The sequence below is a fragment of the Dromiciops gliroides genome, chromosome 4 (assembly GCF_019393635.1).
Source record: "Dromiciops gliroides isolate mDroGli1 chromosome 4, mDroGli1.pri, whole genome shotgun sequence".
Lineage (NCBI taxonomy): Eukaryota > Metazoa > Chordata > Mammalia > Microbiotheria > Microbiotheriidae > Dromiciops > Dromiciops gliroides.
The window spans coordinates 154,927,628-154,954,188 of NC_057864.1; the positions used below are offsets into that span (position 1 = coordinate 154,927,628).

The window sequence follows — 26,561 nt, forward strand, 5'->3', positions numbered from 1 at the left end:
TTTGACAGTTTGCAATATTTTTTCCTTGACCTGGGAGCTCAGGAATTTGCCTATAATATTCCTGGAAGTTTTCCTTTTGGGATCTCTTTTAAGAAGTGACTGGTGGATTCTTTCAATTTCTATTTTACCTGTGGCTTCTAGAATATCAGGGCAATTTTCCCTGACAATTTCCTGGAAGATAATGTCTAAGCTCTTTCCTTGATCATGGTTTTCAGATATTCTAATAAATTTCAAATTGTCTCACCTGGATCTATTTTCCTGGTCAGTTGTTTTTCCAAGGAGATATTTCACATTGTCCTCTATTTTTTTATTCATTTGGATTTGCTTTATTGTGCCTTGGTTTCTCATAAAGTCATTAGCTTCTATTTGTTCAATCCTAATTTTTAAGCAATGATTTTCTTCAGAGAGCTTTTCTATCTCCGTTTCCATTTGGCCAACTTGGCTTTTCAAGCTATTGACTTTTTTTCCGACTCTCCTGCATCACACTCATTTCTCTTTCCATTTTTTCCTCTACTTCTCTTACTTTATCTTCAAAGTCCTTTTTGAGTGCCTCTATGGCCTGAGACCAATTCATATTTTTCTTGGAAGCTTTGGATGTAGGAGCCCTGACATTGCTATCCTCTTCTGAGGGTGAACCTCCATCTTCCTTGTCACTAAAGAAACTTTCTATGGACCTCACCTTTCTCTGTCTGCTCATCTTGCCTGTCTTTTACTTGACTTTTAGCTCCTTTAAGTGGGGCACTGTTTCTAGGATATACTGTCCCAAGCTTCAGGAGGTCCTGGGTGGTATGATTTAAGAAGGGGCAGGTTTTTCACTTACCTGGCCTGTTCCTTGGTCCATAGATAACCCCAGGCTAAATTGCTAATTAACCAGACAGCAAAACTTTGTGTTCTGTGGTTGTTATCTCTGATGAGCCTGCTCCCCTCCCCCACCTGGGCCACTGCTACTCAAGCCTACTTCCTGGTTCCCAGCAGGGGTGAAAAACCCAAGTTCTGCCTCAGCAGTAGCAGAGAACCCTGTTCTCTCCCTCGTGCCAAGGGCTCAACCCTCTCACGAGACTGTGAGCTTAGTTTCAGATGACACTGGTGCTGCAGCTGATTCAGAGGCTCTGGGGGGGGTCTCTTTCCCTGATTTGGCTTTCCTGGAACTGGATCTGTGTCAGTGTGACTGTGTGCTTGGGATCTACTCATGCTTTGGCACTGCAGCCCGCTCCTTCTAAGCTGTCTTTGGCTGGAAAATGATCTCAGGATGTTCTTTTTTGGGTTTTACTACTCCGGGAATTGTCCTACGGCATTATTTGGAGTTTTTTGGAGTGATTGTGTCATGAGTTCTGAGAGCTTACTGCCTTTTCCTTCCTCTTTTGCTAAGCAAGGCAATTTATATTTTTGTAAATATTCATCCACTTCTTTTAGATGATTAGATTTATTGCTATGTAATTTGTGGAAATAGTTCCTAATGATTGATTAATTTCATTTTCATTGGTGGTGCATTTGCCCTTTTAATTTTTGATACTGGTAACTTGGTTTTCTATTTTAAAAAATCAAATTAACCAATATGTTAATGTTTAAATTATTTTTTCCATAAAAATTGCTGTTAGTTTTATTTTTTTGTCACTTTCAATTTTATTAATCTCTTATTTTTAGGATTTCCATTTTGGTGTTTAATTAGGGATTCTTAACTTGTTCTTTCTCTAATTTCTTTTTTTTTTAAATTTCATGCCCAATTCATTGTTATGCTCTTTTTTTCTTTTATTAATGTACTCATTCAGAGATACAATTTTTTTCCCCTAAGTACTGCTTTGTCTGTATCCCACAAATGTTCCTATGTGGTCTCATTCTCTTTAATGAAATTATTGATTGTTTCTATGATGCTCTTTGACCCACTCATTCTTTTGGATTGGATTTTTTTTTCATTTCCAAGCAATTTTTCATCTGTTTCCACAGCCCTTTATTAAATTTATTTTTTCTTGCATTGTGGTATGAAAAGGTATGCATTTGATATTTCTGCTGTTCTGCATTCATTTCTGAGGTTTTAATGCCCTAATACAATACAATAATATTTTAAAAAGCACTTTGCAAACCTTAAAATATTAAACAAATTCTAGCTTTTGTTATTATTATTGACAGTTGAAGAAACTAGGAGTTGCAGAGAAGTTTCCCACTGAAGGACATAACTATGGAGTACACTGTATGAAACTGACACCCCACTGAATCACATCAATGACCATTTTATGACACCCCCCACAACCACCACCACCAAAGGCATCCTAGAGGATCAGTGAAGCCAGAAATTAATTCCACAGATCATAGTACCTTAATACTTAATCCATTCAGAAATGAATCTGGGATGTGAGGACTAAGGGTCTTTATTGGGACCTATAATAGACAACAATCCTGATGGTGTTCAAATTCTGACTTTAAATAATCACATGTAAGGAAGATTCCTTAAGTAATTTCTTTTTTTTTCAAAAAATAGATTTCTATTAATCTTTTCTTTCCATATCACTTAGATTTCCCCTTGTGTGCCTCCTTTCTCCTTTCCCAGAGACCCATTCATTTTAACAAAGAATATTTTTAAAAGATGAAGAGAAAAAAATTAGCTAAATCAATCAATACATTAAAAATTCTAACATTAAATATAATTTTCCACTCTCATGGATCCCCACAAAAAGAGTTGATATAGATTTCTTCTCATAATTTATTTTTGGGGTCAAGATTATTCTTTAAAATTTTATAATGTTCAGCTTTGTTTGTTTTGTGGTTATCTTTTCTATTTAAATTTTTGTAGTCATAGATATTGCTTTTCGGGATGTGCTTACTTCAATTTAAATCAGTTCATATATGTCTTTCCATTTGTCTTTGTATTCATCACTTTCCCTGTTTATTACAGCAGAGTTTCTTATACCATTACATTCATATATGACCATTTGTTTAACCATTTCCCAATCAATGGGCATATTTTTTGTTTCCAGTTCTTTGACATGAAAAAGTGTTGCTATAGTTTTGAGTATATTGATGTTTGTGTCAGTGACCTCCTTTTGGCATATGCCTAGCACTGGGATTTCTAGGTAATACCTATGGGCATACTGTAAAGATATTGTGATTTCAGTTCTAGACCACTGCAGTAAAATGAATATCACAATAAAGTGAGTTACATGAACTTTTTTGATTTCTTAGTGCATATAAAAGTTATATTTATACTATACTGTAGTCTATTAATTGTATAATAGAATGATCCGTAAAAATCTACACACCTTAATGAAAAATACTTTATTACTTTTAAAAAGCGCTAACCATTGGGGCGGCTAGGTGGCGCAGTGGATAGAGCACGGGCCCTGGAGTCAGGAGGATCTGAGTTCAAATCTGGCCTCAGACGCTTAACACTTACTAGCTGTGTGACCCTGGGCAAGTCACTTAACCCCAATCGCCTCACTTTAAAAAAAAAAAGTGCTAACCATCATCTGAGTCTGGTAGAGAGTCTTGCCTTGATGCTGATGGCTACTAACTGATGAGGATGGTGGCTGTTAAAGTTTGGGGTGGTTGTGGCAATTTCTTTAGAAAAAGACAATGAAATTTTCCACATTGGTTGACTTTTCCTTTCATGAGAGATTTCTCTGTAGCATGAGATATTGTCTGATAACATTTTACCTACAGTAGAACTTTGAAATATTGCCAGAATTACCAAGATATGACACACCCAATGTGAGCACATAGTGTAGGAAAAATGGGGCCAAATAAACTTGCTTGATACAAGGTTGCCACAAACCTTAAATTTATATATGTATATATATATGTGTGTGTGTATACAATATCTGCAAAGCTTAATAAAGTGAAGTACAATAAAATGAGGCATGCTTGTAATGATTTCATGTGCAAAATTCCAAGTTGCTTTCCAGAATCATCCTACCAATTCTCAGCTTCACTAACAATGTATTATTGCTTCTGTCTTTCCACAACCTTTCTGACATTGACTATTCTCTCCTTTTGTCATCTTTGTCAATTTATTGAGTGTGCAATGAAATATCAGGGTTGTTTTCAATTGCATTCCTCATATTTTGAGTGATTTGTAACTTTATATAATGTTTTGCTAATAGCTTTCCATGCTTTTGAAAACTTTTCAAAGCCTTTGGCCACCTCTCTTTGACCACTAGCCTTAAAGAACTTTTAAATCAGACAGGAAGGGTAGAAGCTCTCATGAGCTCTCATGAGATTGATTGGTGATCTACACACTGTCTTCAATATTTGAAAGGCCACCATGTATGAAAAAAAAAAATATTAGGTTTATCCTGTGTTTTTCCAAAGGATAGAACTAGAACCAACTAGCGAAATTTACAAGTAAACAGATTTTTGCCCAATATGAAAAAAACAATTGTCTAATTATCAGCGTCCAAACAAGATAATATGTTGGCTTATAAAATTGTACACTCCCTATTAACAGAGTATTTAAGCAGAGGTTTGACAGATATTTACTAAGAATACCATAGTGGGGGCAGCTAGGTGGCACAGTGGATAGAGCACCGGCCCTGGATTCAGGAGTACCTGAGTTCAAATCCGGCCTCAGACACTTAACACTTACTAGCTGTGTGACCCTGGGCAAGTCACTTAACGCCAATTGCCTCACTAAAAAAAAAAAAAAAAAGAATACCATAGTGGAGAACTTTTGTGTTGTATCCCAGATAAACTTGAAGGAGGTACCTTACTCTTCCACTATAAATATATTATCATTCCTATTATTACTCTATTGTTCTATTATTCTGACCCCTTCACTTCCTTGAATCTGTTCTCTTTAAGAAGCACAGAGAGGTGGTAGCTAGAAGGTAGAAGCAGTTTTAAGGACTGTGGCCCTTGGCAGTATAGAAAAAAAGATAACCATGTATTCAAAGGATAACTAGCCCTAGCCAGTCAAGAGTAGGTTGGGGAGAGGAGAGGATTCTAGGAGCCCAAGAGCACAGCTGAACAAAGAGTCAAGCAGAGATGCTGAAACCAAAAAGGAGCTGTATGAGGATTCCATGAGGATATTGAGTCACTCTATTATCAGAGGTGTTACCTTGCCTCATGTGTTCCCTACATGTGTTCCCCACTATGATTGTACTATAAATCTATGCCTATTCTTGTCATGGACACTTTGTATTTGTGAGAGAATGTGACCCAGGTTGTTAGGAGGAACATCTTGCAGGTAGTCTTTGAGCTATGCCATATTAATAAATGTCTTTGCTGTGAGCTACTTGTATCTACTTACTGACATAATGAGAAGCATACTGGTTGGGGTTTGTGAGCTATAATGTTAGGAATAGGAATCCACAGGGTAGTCCTAGAACTGGAAGTAGTAGTTATCCCACTGGAGATGCAACTTGAAAACCTATGAATGTTGAGTTAGGGAGATAACTAGGAAGAAATGCTACAATAAGATCATATGGTCAAAGATCTAGAGTTGGAGTGGAGTAACAGTCCAATTGAGAGGTATGGCCCTCTCATTTCTCACAAGGTGGAAAAATGTGTTATTAATCATAATAGGGATAGGTCAAGAGAATCTTGCCTTCATCCTTGCAAGATCATTCTCTCAACTTCCCCAGGACAGTCATCTACCTGTGGCAATCCTCATACTGGTACCTTGAATAATGAACTAGCGGCCTTTTGAGAGGTCAAACACTCATACCTGGATTTAAGACTTAGAATAGCAGCAAATTAAAGTCCCAAGAGATTCTTCCCCAAATAGCAAAATTTTCACTAATTATAGCTTAGGCTAGATTATTGTTCTATATTAACCTCAAAATTTTATCTAAAACTTCATCTATTCATAACCACCATTCCCCTTTTAGTCTTAACAAAAAGCCAAAGGGAGAAAATTAAGGCCATTTCTAGAATACAATGAGATGAGAGTCCACATAGGCAAGTGGGTTATACCTGGGCACAAGTTTCCTTGGTGAAAGCTATACTATCTGAACAAGCTTTAGCTTTAGAACTAAATAATAGTTCAACTGTGGTCAGACTTCCTTGGACATAATATATTTTTTTTTCTCTGTAAGTGCTTAAGAAAGGGCATAAACTGGGGCAGCTAGGTGGCACAGTGGATAAAGCACCGGCCCTGGATTCAGGAGGACCTGAGTTCAAATCCGGCCTCAGACACTTGACACTTACTAGCTGTGTGACCTTGGGCAAGTCACTTAACCCCCAGTGCCTCACTTAAAAAAAAAAAAAGAAAGGGCGTAAACTAAAAGATGACCACTATCAGATATGACTTGAAATGCAGGTTGATTAAAAACTACACAAATTGTACAAGTGGTCGTTATACAAGTTGTTGGGGGTGATCCCTGGAGCAACCTATCCTTGCCTAATTGAATCAGTTTTTCCTTGTGTGCCACAATGACCCCCACCCCCTTATGAACTAAAAACTATACCTGGTGATAGAAGCTCTGGGGAGGAATGGCTTACTATCCTCAGTCAACCAGGCTTAAGAGATCTGTTTAGACTTGTACCGCTATTTCCACTCGGTGTCATTGTAGGGTACAGGATGCCTATGTCTCAACAAGTGTCAGGAATTGTACCCATATATAGTAACCAAGTTCACAAATATAGTAAATAGTTGGATTCGATAGGCAATTTCATGATCATCCAAATCATCTTTTCTTGTACATTTCTCCACTGGGGCTAGGAGGGGTCCTAGTTCCTCAAACAGCACTGTTGTAAAGTTTCATAATACCCTGTCAGTAGGGCTATAGAAACCCTATATCTCACAGCCCAAGAAATTGGGAGGGGACACTGCCATTCTTTTCTCCCAATGGTGAGTTATCATTATTTTCTAATTTATTTAAACAAAATATACAAAGTGATATTGATTTAGTTCATTCATTTCCAGTTCATTAATTCATAGAAAAATAATTTATCTTATAACTCCTGGTATATATTTTTGCCTTTCTGTTTAAAAAATATTAGTTATTTTATTTTTATTTATGGTATAAAACAAGCATTTCCATAACATAGTATAATAAAAAAAAGATGATTGTATATGAAATTTCAAATCTACTACACATAACTTGCTATTCCTTTTAAATATACAGTTAAGTTATCATGTAATTTTTTTTTCCTTTCTCCCACCCTAGAGGTGGGAGATGGCCACCATTAGCCACAAATAGGTATGTGTGTATATCCACATATAATAAATGTATACATATATATGTATAATATGCGCACATATATATAAATTATGTATATATATATACAATTTATTCTATACATACTTCTATTTATCAATTTTTTTCTCTAGATATGGATAGCATCTTTTTCATATGTGTGTTACAGTTAATTTGGGTATTTATAATAGTTGAAATAATGTATTCACTCAAAGTCATTCTTGAAACAATGTTACTGTATATAATCTTCTTTTGGTTCTGCTCATTTAACTTTCCATTATTTCATGCAAATCTTTACATATTTCTCTAAGATCATTGAGCTGATCATTTCTTATAGTACAGCAGTATTCCATCACAATACTATATGACAACAGTCATTTCCCAATTTATGAGCATCCTGCCTTTTCCTCTTCATTGCCACCCCAAAGAGGGTTGCTATAAACATTTTAGAACATATAGGTTCTTTTCTTTTTTCCCTAATCATCTTTTGAAATAGAACTAGTAGTAGGTATTACTGGGTCAGAGTATAGGTAGTTAATAACTCTTTGGGCATAATACCAGATTGCTCTCCAAAGTGGTTGGATCAGTTCACAACTCCACCAACAATAAATTAAGGTCCCAATTTTTCCACATCCTCTCCAACATTTGTTCCCCCCCCCAATCATTTTAGTCAATCTACTAGATATAAAATGATATCTCAGTGTTATTTTAATTTGCATTTATCTAATCAATGATGATTTAGAGTGGGTTCTATATTACTATAAATTGTTTATATTTCTTCATTGGAAAATTTCTTGTTCATATTCTTTGACCATTTATCAATTGGGAATCCCCTGGTTCACACAATAGTAGTTTACATAGTTTTTTTCACATGCAAGGGCTTCCCTTCGTCTTAAAAAATGGTTATAAGGAATTTCAAAAGCCTGTTTTCAGAAGTGCTTTAAAATATTTAGTCTATGACTATTCAGTTAGAATTCAAATTCCTGAAATATATCAGTAAATTTGGTAACACTTCATGCTAATTAGGAAAAGTGTCTATGTTGAATTGAATTCCTACACAAGCCAAACCCCATGCTAAGCATTCCATAATCATATGCTTTTCCTAACAATGGAATTATTTAAACTCATATGACTTTACTCTCATTCCTCCTGTACTATTTTCATAATACTTCTCTGAATCTCTATTTCACTGAATCTCTCATGAAGAGGTTTCATGATTAATAAAATAGTTCTTAAAATTAAAATTATCACTTTAAATCAAGGATATACACTGTTTTCAACTTATGACAAAAATACTAATTAAATATTTGTTTTTAGTTGACTGTTAATCCTTGTTATTTTCCTTCATAAAATATTATTGATAGTTTACATTGATGATTTTCTAGTTCATAATTTAAAAATTCTGCTTTCTCAAAAAAAATGAAATCAGGATTTCAGATGATATTTATTTTTTGTTTTGTATATTTGAGTATTTTTTCATGGTTAATTTAAAAGTTTTTCTTAAAAATGAGAAATTGAATTGCCATCATTATAATTATACAACTATGAGATTCTCCTCTTTCCTAATAGTTAACCCACTATCATAAGTCAAAATAGTCACCTATATCAAAGGTAAGTCTAGTAATAAACCCAATGACAGAGTCTCCTTTTGTGATTTGCATCTGCTTCATTTCCTCCAAAGCAGAGGAAAGCTTGTCATTGTTCTTGTAAGGTTCCAATGACATAGGAAGTCATTTTTAAATTCTCCTTTTATGGAGTAACTGGTCTCTGAATTTTTTGTTTCACCAGATTTACATTGCTAGCACCACAAAGGCTTATGAAAATACTTCAGAAGTGAAAGAATTTAATTATTCCTTCTTTAAAAATTTGATTTCCAAACAGTTTTCATAACTTAGTTTCAAATTAATTTTTGTGTCTCTTTCATCTCAGCAATCTCCAACATGGCCAGTGTTAGGGACAGGGCAAAGAGAGAAAGAGAGAGACAGAGAGAATGAAACAGAGAGACAGACAGACAGACAGACAGACAGAATGACAGAGAGAGAGACGGACAGAGAGAGATTTGTCTTTTGGGGGAGGGGCAATTAGGGTTAAGTGACTTCCCAGGGTCACACAGCTAGTAAGTGTCAAGTGTCTGAGGCTGAATTTGAACCCTCCTGAATCCAGGGCCAGTCCTTTATGCACTGTGCCACCTAGCTGCCCCTGATTTGTCTTCTTTTTGAGATTTTTTTTTTGAACATTTACTTTTACAGCCTGTTTCTTTCTGCTGGCTATGTGTTAGAACAAAACATCTCACATGTGGGTTTCCCCACACCTGAGTGGGAATTTTCTGAGGAACTTCCTAAGAGAACTGGACTAAATTTCCAAGATACAGCTTCTTTGATACCTCCTGAGAAGTTCCCCACTCAAGACATCTATAAAACCATTTATAAAACTTGTGAGATCATTCTTTTGGGAGTTCCTTCCTACACTGACATTAAAATATTCAGGGATGAGGGCAGCTAGATGGCACAGTGGTTAAAGCACTGGCCCTGGATTCAGGAGTACCTGAGTTCAAATCCGGTGTTAGACACTTGACACTTACTAGCTGTGTGACCCTGGACAAGTCACTTAACCCCCATTGCCTGCAAATATATATATATATATATATATATATATATATATATATATATATATATATATATATATATATATATATATTCAGGGATCTGTTTTGTCAACTTCTCCAATTTTTCCAATTTTAATTTCAGGGATTAATCTCTAGGGTCCTAAAACCAGCCAACCAAGACCCTAAGATCCTTTATGGGTGAATATTAAGTAAAATTTATACCAGCTTTTCCTATAAACTAAAGCAAGGTTACAAGGCCAAAGACCAAATGATGGCTTTCTTTCCTCAGAAGCCTTATTTACTAACTGAAAGGAAGCCTTCTCCTTTCCTCATATTTGTAAAGCTAAAATGAACCTTCTTCTCAGGTCAGAAGAGAGTGGGATCATTTCCAGGGTGGTCACATGGCTTGAGAGCTTACCACTGAGGTGGGGAATCTCTCCCTTAAGGCTATTGGATCTGACTTGAATTATTGCTCCTTCAAAGTGATATCAGAGTACTTGTGTGAGGAATCACTCCCTCAAGCCCCATCCATCCAAGGATGGTGGTGGAGTCCTCAAGATGGGTTCCTCACTCTACTGTGAGCCACTGCTAGAATTCCCCCTCAACCAGTTTGAGAGATTGCTCCGCTAATGACAAAATGATTTAATTACTCCTTGTTAAAAGAATTTAAATGGGGGAAAAAATCAGCACTTTGACAAAAGGAAGTTCTTCTAGCTGCTAGCTAACTGGCCAAAAACAAGGAATTAGATCTTTCCCTGATGGTTGAATCTCTAGTCTTGCCTATTTAACAAAATATAAGAAAAACAAAGGGGAAAACACATTATTTTAGGCTTTGAGAGTTAAAATCATGGCCACATAATTTTTATAAATAATTTATTAAATTATCTAAAGCTTATGAATCCCTCATAGCTATACATCCCTATAATTATTACTGGGACTTAACTCTTAGCCCAATTGGGTATCTTTTTGTTTTGTTTTGGTTTTTTGTGAGGTGATTGGGGTTAAGTGACTTGCCTAGGGTCACACAGCTAGTAAGTGTTAAGTTTCTGAGGTCAGATTTGAATTCAGGTCCTCCTGACTCCAGGGCTGGTGCTCTATCCACTGCACCACCTAGCTACCCTGGGTATCTTTTTTAAGGGAAAGAATTATAAGGGGTAAACTAAGGCAGGCTCACCCATCTTGAAAAGACTTACCTCAGGCTCAGAGAATTTGGGTGTGGACAGAGAGCAGAGTCCAACCTCAAACACTTGGCATTCATTGGCAAAAAAGCATCTTTCAGGGGCCAGCATAAAGAGGTGGGGTGGGAAGAGGGAGGACACACATCATTGTTCTATCTGGGTCAACATAACATGGAATTCAAAATTGTTCAACTTACAATAAAAGAAATTGCGGCAAATATCTGATCAAAATAGTGCTTTCTTAAAGGGACCATGGCTTCCTCTAAAGAACTGGCTTTCAGATCTTCCTCACAATCTGATATGCCCCCTTCCTCTAGGGCCTTAGTTTTGCAATACTTGATATTCTTATAATACAGATGAAGTAAACTAAAAATATGGAATCTCATTGATTGGTAGACCTTTCCCTTGACCCTCCAGGAGGTTCTATACAAAATACAGGTTCCCACTGTTTGACAAATGAATTGATGAGCAGAACTTGACAGACCTGTATTGAACTTTCAGGAGGTCCCACTGAGCTGATGAGCAGACCCATGGGCTGGGCTGATAAATAGATGTCAAAACATCTAAATGGGCTGATGGGCTGGTAGAAAAGGAGGCCACAGGTTGGCAAACAGGGACTCTTATTGGTCAAATGCTCATGGTCATCTCCCCAAGGTGGGCAACAGAGGAGTGATGAGGTAGGTATGTAGGCCACAAAATTAGCCAGGGGACTTTCCATGTCACTGTGCCACCTCTGTCATTTTGGGCTTGATCACTATAACAAGGAAAAATAAGGGTGTGGTCCTCTAGTTGGCTTCCTATGATTAAGCAAGTGAATTTACAATTTGAAATTCACAACTCAAGGGCCTAATATACAGAACTTATAATCACTGCCCCTCTGGAATCATATCAGAGTGATTAGTAGTGATTGGAATAAAATAAAGGTCTAATCAATCACTTATCGCACTCACCCCCTTATATTTGATCTTCCATAAAGCAATTATTTCTTCCTTAGAAATATCTCTCAGATTTGTCTAATCCTCTCTATTCTCAGTGATACTGCCTAAATCCAGACCTTCACAAACTGATTATTAGAAGAGCTGGTTAAGTGATTTTACTGCCTCTATCATTTCCCTATTCCTATCTATTACATATCAGCTGCCAAACAAAAATTCTTAGAACATTTTTGCCATATAACTTCTCCTGATTAAGAACATACAATGGTTCTTTATTTCCTTCTGCACAATTCTTTCCTGTCCTGTATTTGTAAGGTCCCTACAATCACAAAGTTCAGCACTTAAACTGTTCTCTACTGGTGTCATGTCTGGTAATTTTATCTCTCCAGTACTACCAATTTTAGAGCTGGAAGATAATTAAGAGCAGTAGCATAGTTCATTGGAAAGAGAAAAACAAACAAACAAACAACAGGAACAACAAAAACTTTTTAGTCAGGAAAGACTTAAGTTCTAGTCCTGCCACACCTGTGGGGTTATCTGTGAATCAAATGAAACAATGGCAGCAGTTCAATAAATTTAATTTGCAGATAAGGAAATCAAAGCCCAGAGATGTTTCAATTGACCTGTCTACAACCTCTGGTTTTATAAAGGTTACTGTCCTTAGGAACCTCAGAAGTTTCTGTGGCTGGTTCGAAAGCTGGAAAGCTTGATGTTGCCAATCTTAAGGGAAAGAGAAGGGATTTAGAGCCTTTACCAGAAGGAGATATCAAAAAATTATTCAAGGTGAGTTTTTTGTTCACTTGTTTTCAGTCGAATCTGGCACTTTGTGACCAATTTGGGGTTTTCTTGGGAAAGATACTGGAATGGTTTTCCATTTCTTTCTCCAGCCCATTTTATAGATCAGGAACCTGAGGCAGAGTTAAGTGACTTATAGGGGGTCACAGAGTTATTAAGTGTCTGATACCAGATTTTAACTCAGGAAGATGAGTCTTCCTTACTCCAGACCCAGAATTGTATCCACTGTGCCAACCAGCTGGCCTAATTCTAACTGTAGGAAGGCCTTATCTAATTCACTTCCTACCTGCTCTATGAAGGTACACTATAGTACTATAGGATTCTATAGTTCTCCAGAGGGTAAAAGTGATTGGTCCCTGACTGTCTTTTTAGCATGCATGTTACAATCACATCTTCCCATGGAAGAATTTAATGCCCCTCTTCTATCCTTTCCTCTGTGATCACCTGCCTTCAGTGTCTCTTCTGCTGCCAATTGCTGAGGATCTTGGGGACTTTATTAGACTGGCTACAAACTCTAGAGCATAATCTTCTCCTTCTCCTTCTCTCCTTTGCATAAGAAGTAGATTATTCTGGGAGAGCTAGGTCACTCAAGAGGACCTGAGTTCAAATTCTGCCTCAAACACTTGACACTTACTAGCTGGGTGACCCTGGTCAAGTCACTTAATCCTCATTGCCCCACAAATAAACAGATAGATAGATAGATAGATAGATAGATAGATAGATAGATAGATAGATAGATAGATAGATAGATAGATAGATAAATGAAGTCTTTTATTCACAGAAACTTGATTCTCTGGTTAGGTGTTATAACTAAAGTGAATTTAATATAAGTGTTAATGTAATATGTTAGAAGGACAGGTCAAACAGGGACTTAGACTAGATTTGGAGAGTAGCTTTACTGAGAGAGCACTCATTTCTGGATAATAACTCTATACAATCATCCAATTTATCTCTGTTACCCAATACCATCTGTTGATTATCTCCATTTTATCCTGTATATATCTCATTTGTGCATAATTGTTTGCATGTTGTCTCCCTCATTAGACCTCTTGAAAGCAGAAATTGGTTTGTTTTGCTTTTCTTTATAAAACTGGCACTTAGCAGAGTGTCTAGAACATAGTAGGCACTCAATGAATGCTTGTTGACTGACTGACCCAATTCCAAATGTGCCTGCCTCCAATTTATCTCTTTCTGGCTATGCAGATCATCAGCATTGCCTTTTCAGTCCCACTTAGCTTTTATTCCTGGATCTAAGGAGATCCTCCTGTGAGCAATCTTGACTAATGAGGAAGTAGTAGGCTTTATCTGGTTCCTCAATCAGAGCCAAACAGTAGGACCTTTCTGGGCTACCACGTCATCCTACCTCTCTTTGTTATAGCACAGTCCTGATACTGCCAACCTTTTGCTCCTATTATTGTGATTTGGGAAACCTAATGTGTTCTTTTTTTCCCCATCTTGGTTGGAATTATATTGAGGGGCAGGGAAGGCAGTAGGCCATAAGTTTTGAAATTAGTAAAGGATGGATTCATGGGCAAAGTAGACCCCAATATCACATTCACAGTAACCTGGGACCTTTCCTTCAGTACTTGGATAGTGAGTGAGAGTATTATTTCTTCTTTGCCTAAAAGCCATTCACCCAACATTTTACATATATATGTATATGAATATGTCAATGAATATGCATATTTGTAGTAATATGTACGTGCACATATTCTCATATGTATGTAAATGTAGTCAAAGCCAAAGTTCTCATCCCATTTATTGCCACTGAGGTAAAAATGCAGACTAGTCTTAGAAGCCTGACCCTAATGCTTGGTTTCTTGGTTTCAGTCACTTTTTTTTTTCTTTTTCTTTTTTTTGCTGAGGCAATTGGGGGTAAGTGACTTGCCCAGGGTCATACAGCTAGTAAATGTTAAGTGTCTGAGGTCAGATTTGAACTCAGGTCCTCCTGGATCCAGGGCTGTTGTTCTATCTACTGCGCCACCTGCTGCCCTGGGTTCAGTCACTCTTGAGGAGACCAATCTGTCCTCACTTGAGTTCAAACCCTACTTCAGATAGTATCTAGTTATGAAACCCAGACAAGTCACTTATCCTTTCTGTGACTAAGTTTCCTCATCTGAAATATGTGTGTGTGTATCCAAGCCTAATTTCCATTGAGCTGAATTGATTAAACATTTTGTTGAGCACTATTCATAAGTACATGTCCTAGATAATACAGATACAAAGATTAAAAAAACAACAGTCCTGCCCTCAAGGAGTTTATGTTCTATTGTTGTGAATCCAACACTTCTTTCCATGTGAAGAGAATCATGGAAGAAAACATAGGATAACTCTTCAAATGATTCTTTATCCACAGGCCTCGGGGGAAGGTGTTCCTGTTCCGAAAACTATCAGCTGATTCCTATGTGACTCTAATCCCACTGGTGGGCAAACAGCTGCAGAACTTCACTGTGTGCCTGTGGACCTACACAGAACTGCCCCGTGGCTACTCTGTGTTCTCCTATGCCACTCAAGCTTCAGCCAACAAGATTCTCCTCTTCAGGAATAGAGTTGGATAGTACAGTTTGACAGTTGGGGGGGGGGGAAGAGGTTACTTTCCAGGTGATCAAGACTCCTCTTACTCCAGTGGATGTCTGTGACATTTGGGAATCAGACTCAGGGGTTGCTGAGATATGGATAAATGGGAAACCCCTGGTGAGGAAGGTTAGGAAATTAGGATGCACCTTGTGTGCAAATGCCAAGATCATTCTGGGGCAGGACCAGGATTCCTATGACTATGGGTTTGATATAAATCGATTGATGGAGAGGTTGGTAATATGTGTATGTGGAATTATGTGCTTCAACCAGATCAGATAAAGACCTGTTGTCATTGCAGCAATGTTTTAAACTGGCTGAGGCTGAAATATCAGAAGAATGTTCAAATGCTTATTGTTCCCTGTCTTTGGGTTCAATTCCCGCTTTCCTCAGAGAATATGAACCACACAAATTAGATGAATTATACTGTTATTATAGCCTTTGATATTAAAAGTTGATGCATGGTCTTGGTGTTGGCTATTTCTATTGCTGTGTTTATTTCCCCAATAGTTAACCAGGTATCTTGGGTCAAATCAAAATTTGGAATGAGGGATGGTTTCTGCTCATCACATTTTCCAGGCTGAGTTGAGTATGGCCTGCGAAAATATTCTGTAGCATCTGGATCTTGGCTGGGCTACTTTAAGGAGATCAAAGCCAAATTCTGCTCCTCTGTACTACGACTGAGATGGGAAAGCACACAACTCTCAGAATCTTCCCCTATGCTTTCGTTCAGTCATTCTTGAGGAAATGATTTAATCCTCATTTGAGTTTGAATTTTGTTTCATACGCTTGCTAGCTATTTGACCCTAGAGATGTTACTTAATCTCTTTAATTTTCTTGCCCTGTAAAATGAGAAGGTTGGATACAATGGTCTTAAAGGTCCCTTCCAGCTCTACATTGATGATCCTATCACCTTCACTGGGGGCTTGGGAGATGGTCAGTGATCATTGTGAGGGTGCTGACTAAAATGAGTGTGAGTTATTTCTTTTGTATTCTGTAGTTCAGAAGCCCAAGAATACAATTGATGTGAACGGGGTCAAATCTTGAAGAGTATCTTTATAAGACATTCTTTTGCTTGTGGTGCTTCCACCCAGTGTCCCTCTGTGAAATTTCAGAATATAACTTAAATATAACTTGTATCTAGGTCCCCATGATGTGGGTAAAAGAATTCCCAGCTCCCTTACTAGCTTTAAAGGTAACAATGTATATAACCAGTATAGCATAGCATTTATTCCATTCTACAAAAAATAAAGACAATACATATTAGCTGTTGGATAAAGAGCGAGATTAAAAGACCCCTAGTTAATAGATTTCTTGCTTAGCCCAGTTGATTTGATCACAGAAACTAAGGGGAAGATAACAGAGATAACAAGAAAATAATGTCTAAGTACAAAGTGTTTTCCTTTTGTTAGAACTATGAAGTTGGAAGTTCTACTTAGTGGAACTGAAAGGAATCTTTCTATCAGGTTTCAGAAGATCAACCATATTATTTTTGTCTTTTGAAAAGCAAGTTAGTGCTTTAAAAAAGTCACTCCTTTTTCAATGAGAAATGCCAAATGGTCAAAAACTCAAAAAAAGTTCTTTGAAGAACTTTAAAAGGACTTTAAAAATCAAATGAAGGGCAGCTAGGTGGCACAGTGGATAGAGCACTGGCCCTGGATTCAGGAGTACCTGAGTTCAAATCCAGCCTCAGACACTTGACTAGCTGTGTGACCTTGGGCAAGTCGCTTAATCCTCACTGCCCAACCCCCCCCCCAAAAAAAATCAAATGAGAGAGATTGAGGAAAAAGTGGGAAAAAATAAGAGCAATCTGAGAAAATCAAGAAAATTATGAAAAGAAAGCTAATTGGAAATAGAGAATCAAAAGCTTACAGAAGAAAATATTTCCTTGAAAACTAGAATTGGGCAAAAGGAAGCTAATGATGTTATAAACACTAGGAAATAATAAAACAATACCAAAAGAAAAAAATTGACAAGAATATGAAATATCTCATCAGAAAAACAAGTGGAGATTTGGAGAGTAGATATAGGAGAGACAATATAAGAACTATAGTACTACGTGAAAGCTAAGATGAAAAAGAATCTTGACACAATATTACAAAAAATAATTAAGGAAAATTGCCCTGAAGTTCTAGAACAAGAAAGTAAAGTAGAAATAGGAAAAATCCACTGATCACCACCTGAAAGAGATCCCAGGAGGAAAAATTGTAGGAATATCATAGCCAAGTTTCACAACTCCCAGGTTAAGGAGGAAGTATTACAAACAACAAGAAAAGACAATTTAAATACCACACATCTACAATCAGGTTTACACAAGACCAACAGTTCCATATTGAAGGATCATAGGTTTTAGAACACTATTTTGTAGAGCAAAAGAACTAGAGTTAAAACCAAGGGTAACTTACCCAGAAAAGTTAAGTATTATCTTGAATGGAAAAAAAGACATTTAATAAATTAAAAATTTTTAGGAATTTGTAACAAAAAGGGCAGAACTTAATGGAAAATTGGACATATAACATCCAGGAGAATTTAAAGTAAATATCAAACACTAATTATAAGGGACTCAGTAGGATCAAACTGTTTACTTCTTATATGTGAAAAAGTTCTCAGTACTCTTATGCCTGTCATCATTATTTGGGTAGTTTGAAAAAAAGGCTTGGTGGGGCAGCTGGGTGGTGCAGTGGATAGAGTACCAGCCCTGGAGTCAGGAGAACCTGAGTTCAAATCTGACTTCAGACACTTGACACATACTAGTTGTGTGACCCTGGGCAAGTCACTTACCCCCAATTGCCTTGCAAAAGAAAGAAAGAAAGAAAGAAAGAAAGAAAGAAAGAAAGAAAGAAAGAAAGAAAGAAAGAAAGAAAGAAAGAAAGAAAGAAAGAAAGAAAGAAAGAAAGAAAGAAAGGCTTGGGCCATGTAGGAGAGATAAAAAGGAGTAATTAACTCTACAAATTAGGCATGAAAGGAAGAATTCATACAAAAGAAGTAAGATGGTGGGGAAGGGCTGCTAGTTCTGGAACCTTATTCTCATCTGAAATGGGTTAAAGAGGGAACAATATATACATTTAGAAGGGTGGTGGGGTATAAAAGTCTTCTAAATTTAAAAGAGAAATATGAGGGTAGGGGATAGAATAAGGGAGCGACTTTTAGAAGGGTATAAAGATTAAGGATTGGGGGGGAAAGGATAAGGGAGAATATAAATTGAGAAATAAATGGAGGGTGGGGGGAAAGGATAAGGGAGGAAATCTTAGGTTAGGTATATTAAGGAAAATGAAGAGAAAGTAATGGGGATATGTAAATTAGATAAGTGAGGGAAAGGGTAAATAGGGCCAGAAAGATAGTGAGGAAAAATAGGAAGAAGGGAAATCAAAACTAGTCATTATAGCTGAGAATGTAAATGGGATGAATTTACCCATAAAAGGGAAATGGATAGCAGAATATATTAAAAATCTGAATTTAACAATATATTGCTTTCAGGAAATACAAAAAAAAATGAGAGATACTTGCAGAGATAAAATAAAGGCCTGGAGTAGAATTTATTATGTAAAAAAAAAAAAGCAGGATTAGTAATCATGAACTCAGACAAAGTTTAAGCTAAAATTGATATAATCAAATAAGAAAAATAGGGAAACTATACTGTGCCATCCAATATTATTCAATGTTGTTTTAGACCAGTTAAGATAATTAGACAGTATAAAATACCTGAGCATATACCTGCCAAAACAGAAAAGTAACAGTATGAACATAAGCATGATACATTTTTATGCAAAGTCAAATTTAAATAATTGTAGCAATATTTATCATTCTGTGTAATTTGAAATATTGTCTCTGTTCTAAATTATTGGGGACCTAGGCTGGGGTTTTCTAAAATATTGCTACTTATAAATTAAAGGTTATTGTACTAATTTAGGTAGTATTTATTGTTAATTAAGATCACATATTACTAAAGTATTGACTATGTGTCTGACTAACTTCCATACAAGTTACATACTCAGCACATTTTGCCAAGCAGGGAAGTAGTCCAGATGCCTTCCTCCTTAGATAGAGGTGGCTCCTACACACTCTTCAAAACTAAATGGCTAGAATAATTCAGTTTCATTGGTTGATGTAACCTGAGGGTAGTCTATATTAAAATGAGCTGTGTCATGCTGACATCAGGACCTAGTGCAAAGACAGACTCCCTGAGGGCAAAGGCACTTTCAGATAGGTGTGGTTTTAATCTTCATTTCCATTGATCTACGTGGGGACCTGGGCTGGTCCCAAAAGGGCAAGTTGGGGTGAAGAGAAAGCTAAGACTGAGTCCCTGTGTGCCCCAAGAAATCCATTATCAATAATTATTTTCTCACAATTCATAGGTAGATAAAGCCAAAATAATAAAAAAAAATGACAATTTTACCTAATCTATTTACTCAATGCCATCCCAATTAAATTACATTTTAAATTATTTTACTGAGTTAGAAAAATAATAAAATTTATGTGAAAGAACAAAAGGTCAAGAATTTCAAAGAAACTAAAGGGAAAAAATTAAAGGTAGGAGATTCAGAAGTACCAGATCTTAAACTATGTTATAATGTGAGAGCATTGTTGAAGTGTAAAATATATAATTTCAATTATTTTAAATAAAAATGCTCTAGTATAAATAAAATCAATGTAGCCAAGAATAGAAGGAAAGCAGAAGATTTGGGGGAAAACTTTCATAGACAATCTCTGATAGGATATGATTGTGTTGGAATGCTGCTGTCATATAAGAAATGATGAGCTGGCTGATTTAGAAAAAAATATGGAAAGATTTGGACCTATGAAGAAAGATGCTATCCACATTCAGAGAAAGGAATGACAAATAGAAATACACATAGTACAGTCTTATATACATGTATATGTGTATACATCCACATGTATATGTTTATATAGATATGTTCATGTGTATACATGTGTGCATGTATGTATGTCTGTGTATGCATTTCTATATTTAACTGTAGCCTTCTCTAGTGTGGGGGTGGGAGAGAGAAAAATAATTTTAAAATGGATAGCAGAGAACAAAAGAAAACCTAGAAGGAAGCAAAGAAAAACTGGGTAGCTTTGAAAACAACATATAGTTTAGTGCATAGGTTTTCTTGAAAGGGACATTTATTGTTTTATATTGAATTCCCTCATGTTCTGTTGTGTATATGGAATTGTTCTTTTTTCCTTTTATTTTTTATTTAAGTTTAAGATGAATTTTAAAAATCACATAATTAAAAAAAAAGAAAGAAACACAAGTCAGTGGAGGTTGGTAAGTCAATGGAGGAATAGGAGTTTTGAGGAGTGAAAATCCTGGCCAAAAAAAAAAAAAAAAGACAACTTTGGCAGAAGACCCCTGTGGATTGGTGGATTAGAGGAAATTTCTTTCTCCTCCCCCTTTCCCCATTGGCCATGGTGTTTTTCAATGAAGTCATTCACCCAATAGGAGCCCAGAACTACTCTTTTTCATCAATATTCTTTTGTTAGATATTCACTGTTAAATGTTCTATTCTAGGGGCAGCTAGGTGGCTCAATGGTAGAGTGCTGACCCTGGAGTCAGGAGTACCTGAGCTCAAATCCAGCCTCAGACACTTAACACTTACTAGCTGTGTGACCCTTGGCAAGTCACTTAACCCCAATTGCCTCACTAAAAAAAAAAAAAAAAAAAAAAAGTTCTATTATAAAATTTTCCAGGGAATTCAAGGCCAGCTCACTGGTCTATTGTTTGTAGAATCAGTTATTTTTCTTCTTTGAAAATATGTACAACATTTGCTCTACTCCAGTCCTCTCCAATTTTCTATGCATTTTCAAATATCACTGGCAATGCCATAGTTATCACAGCTGCCAGTTCTTTCAGTACCTTAGGATGTAGTTTATTTTGGAGAGGTGATTTGAATGCATGAAGGATAGATAGATATTCTCTTAAAATCACCTTACTTATCTTGAGTGTTAATTACTTTTTAACTATTTTTGTTCTGTCATTTACTTTATAAATTCCCTTTGTAAGAGAAGCAAAATAAAAATTGAGCGGCTATATATTTTCTCTGTCATCAGGTAACTCTTTACCATCTACTCGAGCAGCCATCACATTCTTCCTTTTATTCTACTCAGTGCAATAAGCTAAAAAACAATCTTTTGGCTGTCTTCAACTCGCCTTGTCAGCTTGAACTCATTCTGAGCTTTATCATACTTGACTTTAATTTTTAATTTTTAATTTTTAATTTTTAATTTTTTAATTTTTGTAGACTCATTCTTCATTCTCTGTTACTTATTTTTTCCTTCCCTCTTCGGTATACAGATTTAAAAATAACAAGTTATTCAGTGAGTTCCTTGTGCATCCATATCCATCACATGTGAGAAATAGAGAGAGAATAAAGAAAGAACAGGTAAGTGTATGGCCCATGATTTAGAGGAAATTTTTCCTAATAGTCTAGATTAGGGGTAGAAACAAGGAGACATACAAAATAAATGAACATTCTTGGAAAGCAGTAACACCAATAAATGTTAATCATGTTAAGAGGTTGGAATGAGATAGCAAACCACACTGTTATCAGAGTTAGAAAAGAGAAAAAACAAAAGTGTGTTTGGTGGGAAATAAATAAAAGATACTAAATGAAGAGTAATGATTCAAGTCAAACAAAGTAATTTGGAATAAACTATACAAATGAGAGCATACACAAATAAATCTTCACCTTGAGAGAATATGTGGGAAAAGGCTGGGATCAACTTAGTGCAAACACAATTAATAACAGGAAAAGAGTATTAAATTAAAAGAGAGGGGCAGCTAGGTGGCACAGTGGATAAAGCACCAGCCCTGGATTCAGGAGGACCTGAGTTCAAATCGGACGCTTGACACTTACTAGCTGTGTGACCCTAGGCAAGTCACTCAACCCCAACTGCTTCACCCCCCTCCCAAAACAAAACAAAAACAAGAACAAAAAAAAGAGAAAAGAGGTCAACTTTGAAGATAAATAAAGGAGAATGTAAATTTTAAAAGTATAAATAAAGATAACAGTGGATAAGACAATGAAACCCCCAAAATTGGTGCATACAAGGAAAACCTCATTTTAAAAACTAATGATAGATACACTAATGGCTGCCTTTGCAACCGCTTCGCTCACGGGACTGACACTCTCCGTGCCCATGCTGAGACCAACTTCGTGGTGTCTGGCACGAAGGAGCCACCACTTGACCCCTGTGGATAATGAGCAATTCCAGAGAACCACCATTACTTTGCTGGAGAAAGAGTCACCCCACATTATGTATATAGATACCTACAGCCCCTGGGGATTTACTATCAATGGCAACTGAGATGTGGGGCCCTGTGCCTTGGTCCCCCACTCTGTCATTCATTGGAATGTGGGGAGCCATCGAGATATCACAGAGGAGAGCTTTTCCCTTTTCTGGATGTTAGAGCCTTGAATTGAAATTGTGATGGGCCCTGGAGACCGCATGGAAAAGCTACAGCCAGAAATTCTGAAGGCCATGAGAAAGCATGGAATTGCCTTTGAGGTCCAGGACACGCCCAATGCCTATGCTACCTTCAACTTCTTGTGCAATGAGGGTCGGGTGGCTGGTGCTGCCCTCATTCCCCAACCTGGAGGCTCACCTTCAGCTCCAGCTCCATCCTCACATGTAGAATAAATATCACTAATCCTGGAAAAAAAAACACTAAAGATACAGAAAATTAAGCAAGACAACAAAATAAAATTCATTATGCATCAAATCATTTTAAAAGAAATGAAATAATATTGTAAGAAAAGAAAAATAAGTGTAAAATAGAAAAAGAAAAATCTGCAGGTTGAAGAGAAATAAGCATTTGATCCAGCAATACCATAAAGACATCCACAAAAAGAGAAAAAGACCTAGTTATAGAAAAATATTTATAGCAGCTCTTTTTGTGGTGGCTAAAAATTGGAAATCAAAGGAATGCTCATCAATTGGGGAATGGCTAAACAAACTATGATATATGATTATGATGGTATATTATTGTGCTATAAGAAATGACAAGCAGGATGACTTTGGAAAGGCCTGAAAAGACATGTATGAAATGATGTATTATGAAGTGAACAGAACCAAGAAAACATTGTACACAGAAACTGCAATATTGTTTGATGAAGAACTGTGAATGAATACACTATTCTCAACAATACAATGATCCAAGACAATCCCAAAGGACTGTTGATGAAACATGCTATCCACCTCCAAAGAAAGAACTAATATTGATGGAACAGACTGAAGCATGCTATATTTCACTTTCTTTCATTTTTTTTTCTTTTAATCAACTTTTCTTGTATAAAATGACAAATATGGTGATGTTTTACATAATCAAAAAAGAAAAGTAAGAATCCAGATCATTGGATCTTATGTCACACCACATAATTATTTTTTATCAAAATAACTATAAAATGGTAACCATAAAATAAAAGAGGAAAAATCAGATTAACTTTAACCTATAAAGATACTATGGGGGGCGCAGCTAGGTGGTGCAGTGGATAGAGCACCAACCCTGGATTCAGGAGGACCTGAGTTCAAATCCAGCCTCAGACACTTGGCACTTACTATCTGTGTGACCCTGGGCAAGTCACTTATCCCCAATTGCCTTAAAAAAAATTTTTTTTAAAGATACTATAGGCACAAAAACATTAGATTATTAAATTTATGCATAACTGATATTATAACCTGTAAAATATTAATAGAAATTAAATTGCAAAAAGGCCTAGATTTTATGACCATAATTATGGGAGATTTTAATATTTTTTCTAAGAACTGGATAAATTTAAAACTCTTCATAACCTGGTACCTTCCTACTGTTCTAATCTTCTTACATCTTCCTCCTTCCCATGTACTCTTTGATCCAGTAACAGTAGACTCCTTGCTGTTCCTCCCATGATAAACTACTTCCAACTATGGGCTTTTCCCTGGTTGTTCTCCATGGCTGGAGTTCTCTCTCCTTTCTTATTTCTGCCTCCTAGCTTCCCTGGCTTCCTCTGAGTCTCATTAAAAGTCCACCTTCTACAAGAAGTTTTACCCAGTCATTTTTAATTTTAATGCTTTCCTTTGAGATTGTCTTTAACTTATCCTGTATTTATCTTGTATATAGCTTATAAAATCCTTTTTTTCTGTCTCCCCATTAGACTGGGAACTCCTTGAAAGCAGGGACTTTTTTTTCAGTCCCTTGTATCTCTAGCACTTAGCTTAGTGCCTAGAACATAGTAGGCACTTAATAATAAATACTTGTTTAATTGACTTGAAAAAGATAAAGGAAAAGAAAATGCCAACAGACTATTGAGTAAAGAATAGACACATTTCTTAGTCTCCCTATCTACATTTTGAACCTAGACCTATCTTAAGACACAGAGAAACTGTAAATAAATAGAAAAAAGAGAGAAATATTAAGTATCATTTTCAAACCTAATGCAATAAAATAGTAATTAATACAAGAAATACAAGCTAAATGGAGAATAAGTAATTACAAAGTGAGCAATGAATGGATAAAAAACAAATCTGATTCAACTCAATAAACATGCATTATGCATCCACTATGTGCCAAGCATACAATCTAATGGGGGGGGGGAAAGACAACACACAAATTAAGTTACAAGCAGAGGTAGGGGAGAAAAGGAGAGAGCAGGAGGTGTGATGTTCCATGGAGTTAGAATCAAGAAGTAGTGACGGAAAATGAAAAGTTAACTGGAAAATTCTGATCTGAGACCAGTATAAAGCAAAGTTTGGGAAGGGGGTTATTTCTCCACTCTCCAATTAGAGGGGAACAACAACTGTGGGAGTTGAAAAAAATGTTGTATATCAAAATTGAGTCAATCTGCATAATGATAAAGTTTCAAATAGTTATCAGTTTCTCCTGGGGGAGGTATGGTGTTCAATAATAGAGTTGAAACCAAGCAGAGCTGCTGTTATAGAACAGAGAGTTAATCATAGAAACAATTAAGAATTATATAACAATAGAATTATTACCTTTTTGATACATTATTTCCTTTTACACAGCCTAGAATCTGGCCCCAAAATGTCCTCATCGTTTCTCACACGGACACTCCTATCTTCTCTCCAGGCCTCTGAAGGGGGGTACTTCCTTCCTCCACTTTTTAGAATCTCTAATTTGCTCAAGAACCACCTTCCACATGAATCCTTTATTGATATGCCCATCTGCTAGAGTTACCCCTTTTCATAATCTTCCATTTATATATTTATTTTGTATATACCTTCTTATGTACATTCATCTTTTTATCTTCAATCTTGATGGTAGGGCATGTTTCATGTTTGTCTTTGTATCCCCAGAATCAGGGGCAGCTAGGTGGCAAAGTAGATTGAATGCTGGACCTGGAGTCAGGAAGACCTAAATTCACCAACTGTGTGACCCTGGGAGAGTTACTTAATCCAGTTTGCCTCAATTTCCTCATTTGCAAAATGAGCTAGAGAAGGGAATAACAAACCCAATATCTTTTCCAAGAAAGCTCCAAAATGACTCACAAAGAGTTAGACACAATTGAAACAACTTCACAGCAACAAAATAACAAAAATGCAGAGTATATCACAGTGCTTTACACCTAGTATAGGATTAATAGATGATTTTTGATGGATTGATTAATGATAACAATGATGCAATATGCCAAAATATTTGAATAACACTAAAACACTCCTCAAAGGAAAAAATATGTCTAAAAATATGTATTAACAAAATAGAAAAAGTGAAAATATGTTGACTGAAAGTATAATTTTAAAAACTAGAAAAACAACAAATTAAGAAAACCAAAATAAGGGGCAGCTAGGTGGAGCAGTGGATAAAGCACCAGCCCTGGATTCAGGAGTACCTCCGTTCAAATCCGGCCTCAGACACTTGACACTTACTAGCTGTGTGACCCTGGGCAAGTCACTTAACCCTCATTGCCGTGCAAAAAAAAAAAAAGTACCAAAAAGATATTTTGAAAACTAGAGGAGAAATGTATATGGGGAAAAAAGGCTTAAGACCACTTTAATTTTTTAATCATTAAGAACCTGATAAACATAAAAACATCTGAACATTTTTCTATCCAAAAAAGAGTACTTCACATGAAAAATGAGAATCCATTTTTAAAGCGAATTTCAAATTTAACATAGGGGTCCCAATTCTGCCTGGTTTTTCTGCATATTTTTTAAAAATGATTCCTTGATGCTCTTTCCTTTCTTTTCTTCCATTTTGTTTTCACATTACTCTAACTACCCCAATAATCCCCCTCAACTTTCCCCTCAGCCCCAAAACCTCTCACATAAAATAATTAAATTTAGTCACACAATACATCCATATATTGATCATGTCTAAAAATATTTGTCTCTCCCTTTACCTCTA

General features: G+C 36.3%; 2 pseudogenes; both read left to right on the top strand.

Annotated features, from left to right (window-relative positions):
* Positions 1 to 5,413: 5,413 nt before the first annotated feature.
* Positions 5,414 to 15,633, top strand: LOC122754725 (annotated as a pseudogene).
* Positions 15,634 to 22,309: 6,676 nt separating this feature from the next.
* On the top strand, positions 22,310 to 22,861 carry LOC122752673 (annotated as a pseudogene).
* The last annotated feature ends 3,700 nt before the right edge of the window (positions 22,862 to 26,561 follow it).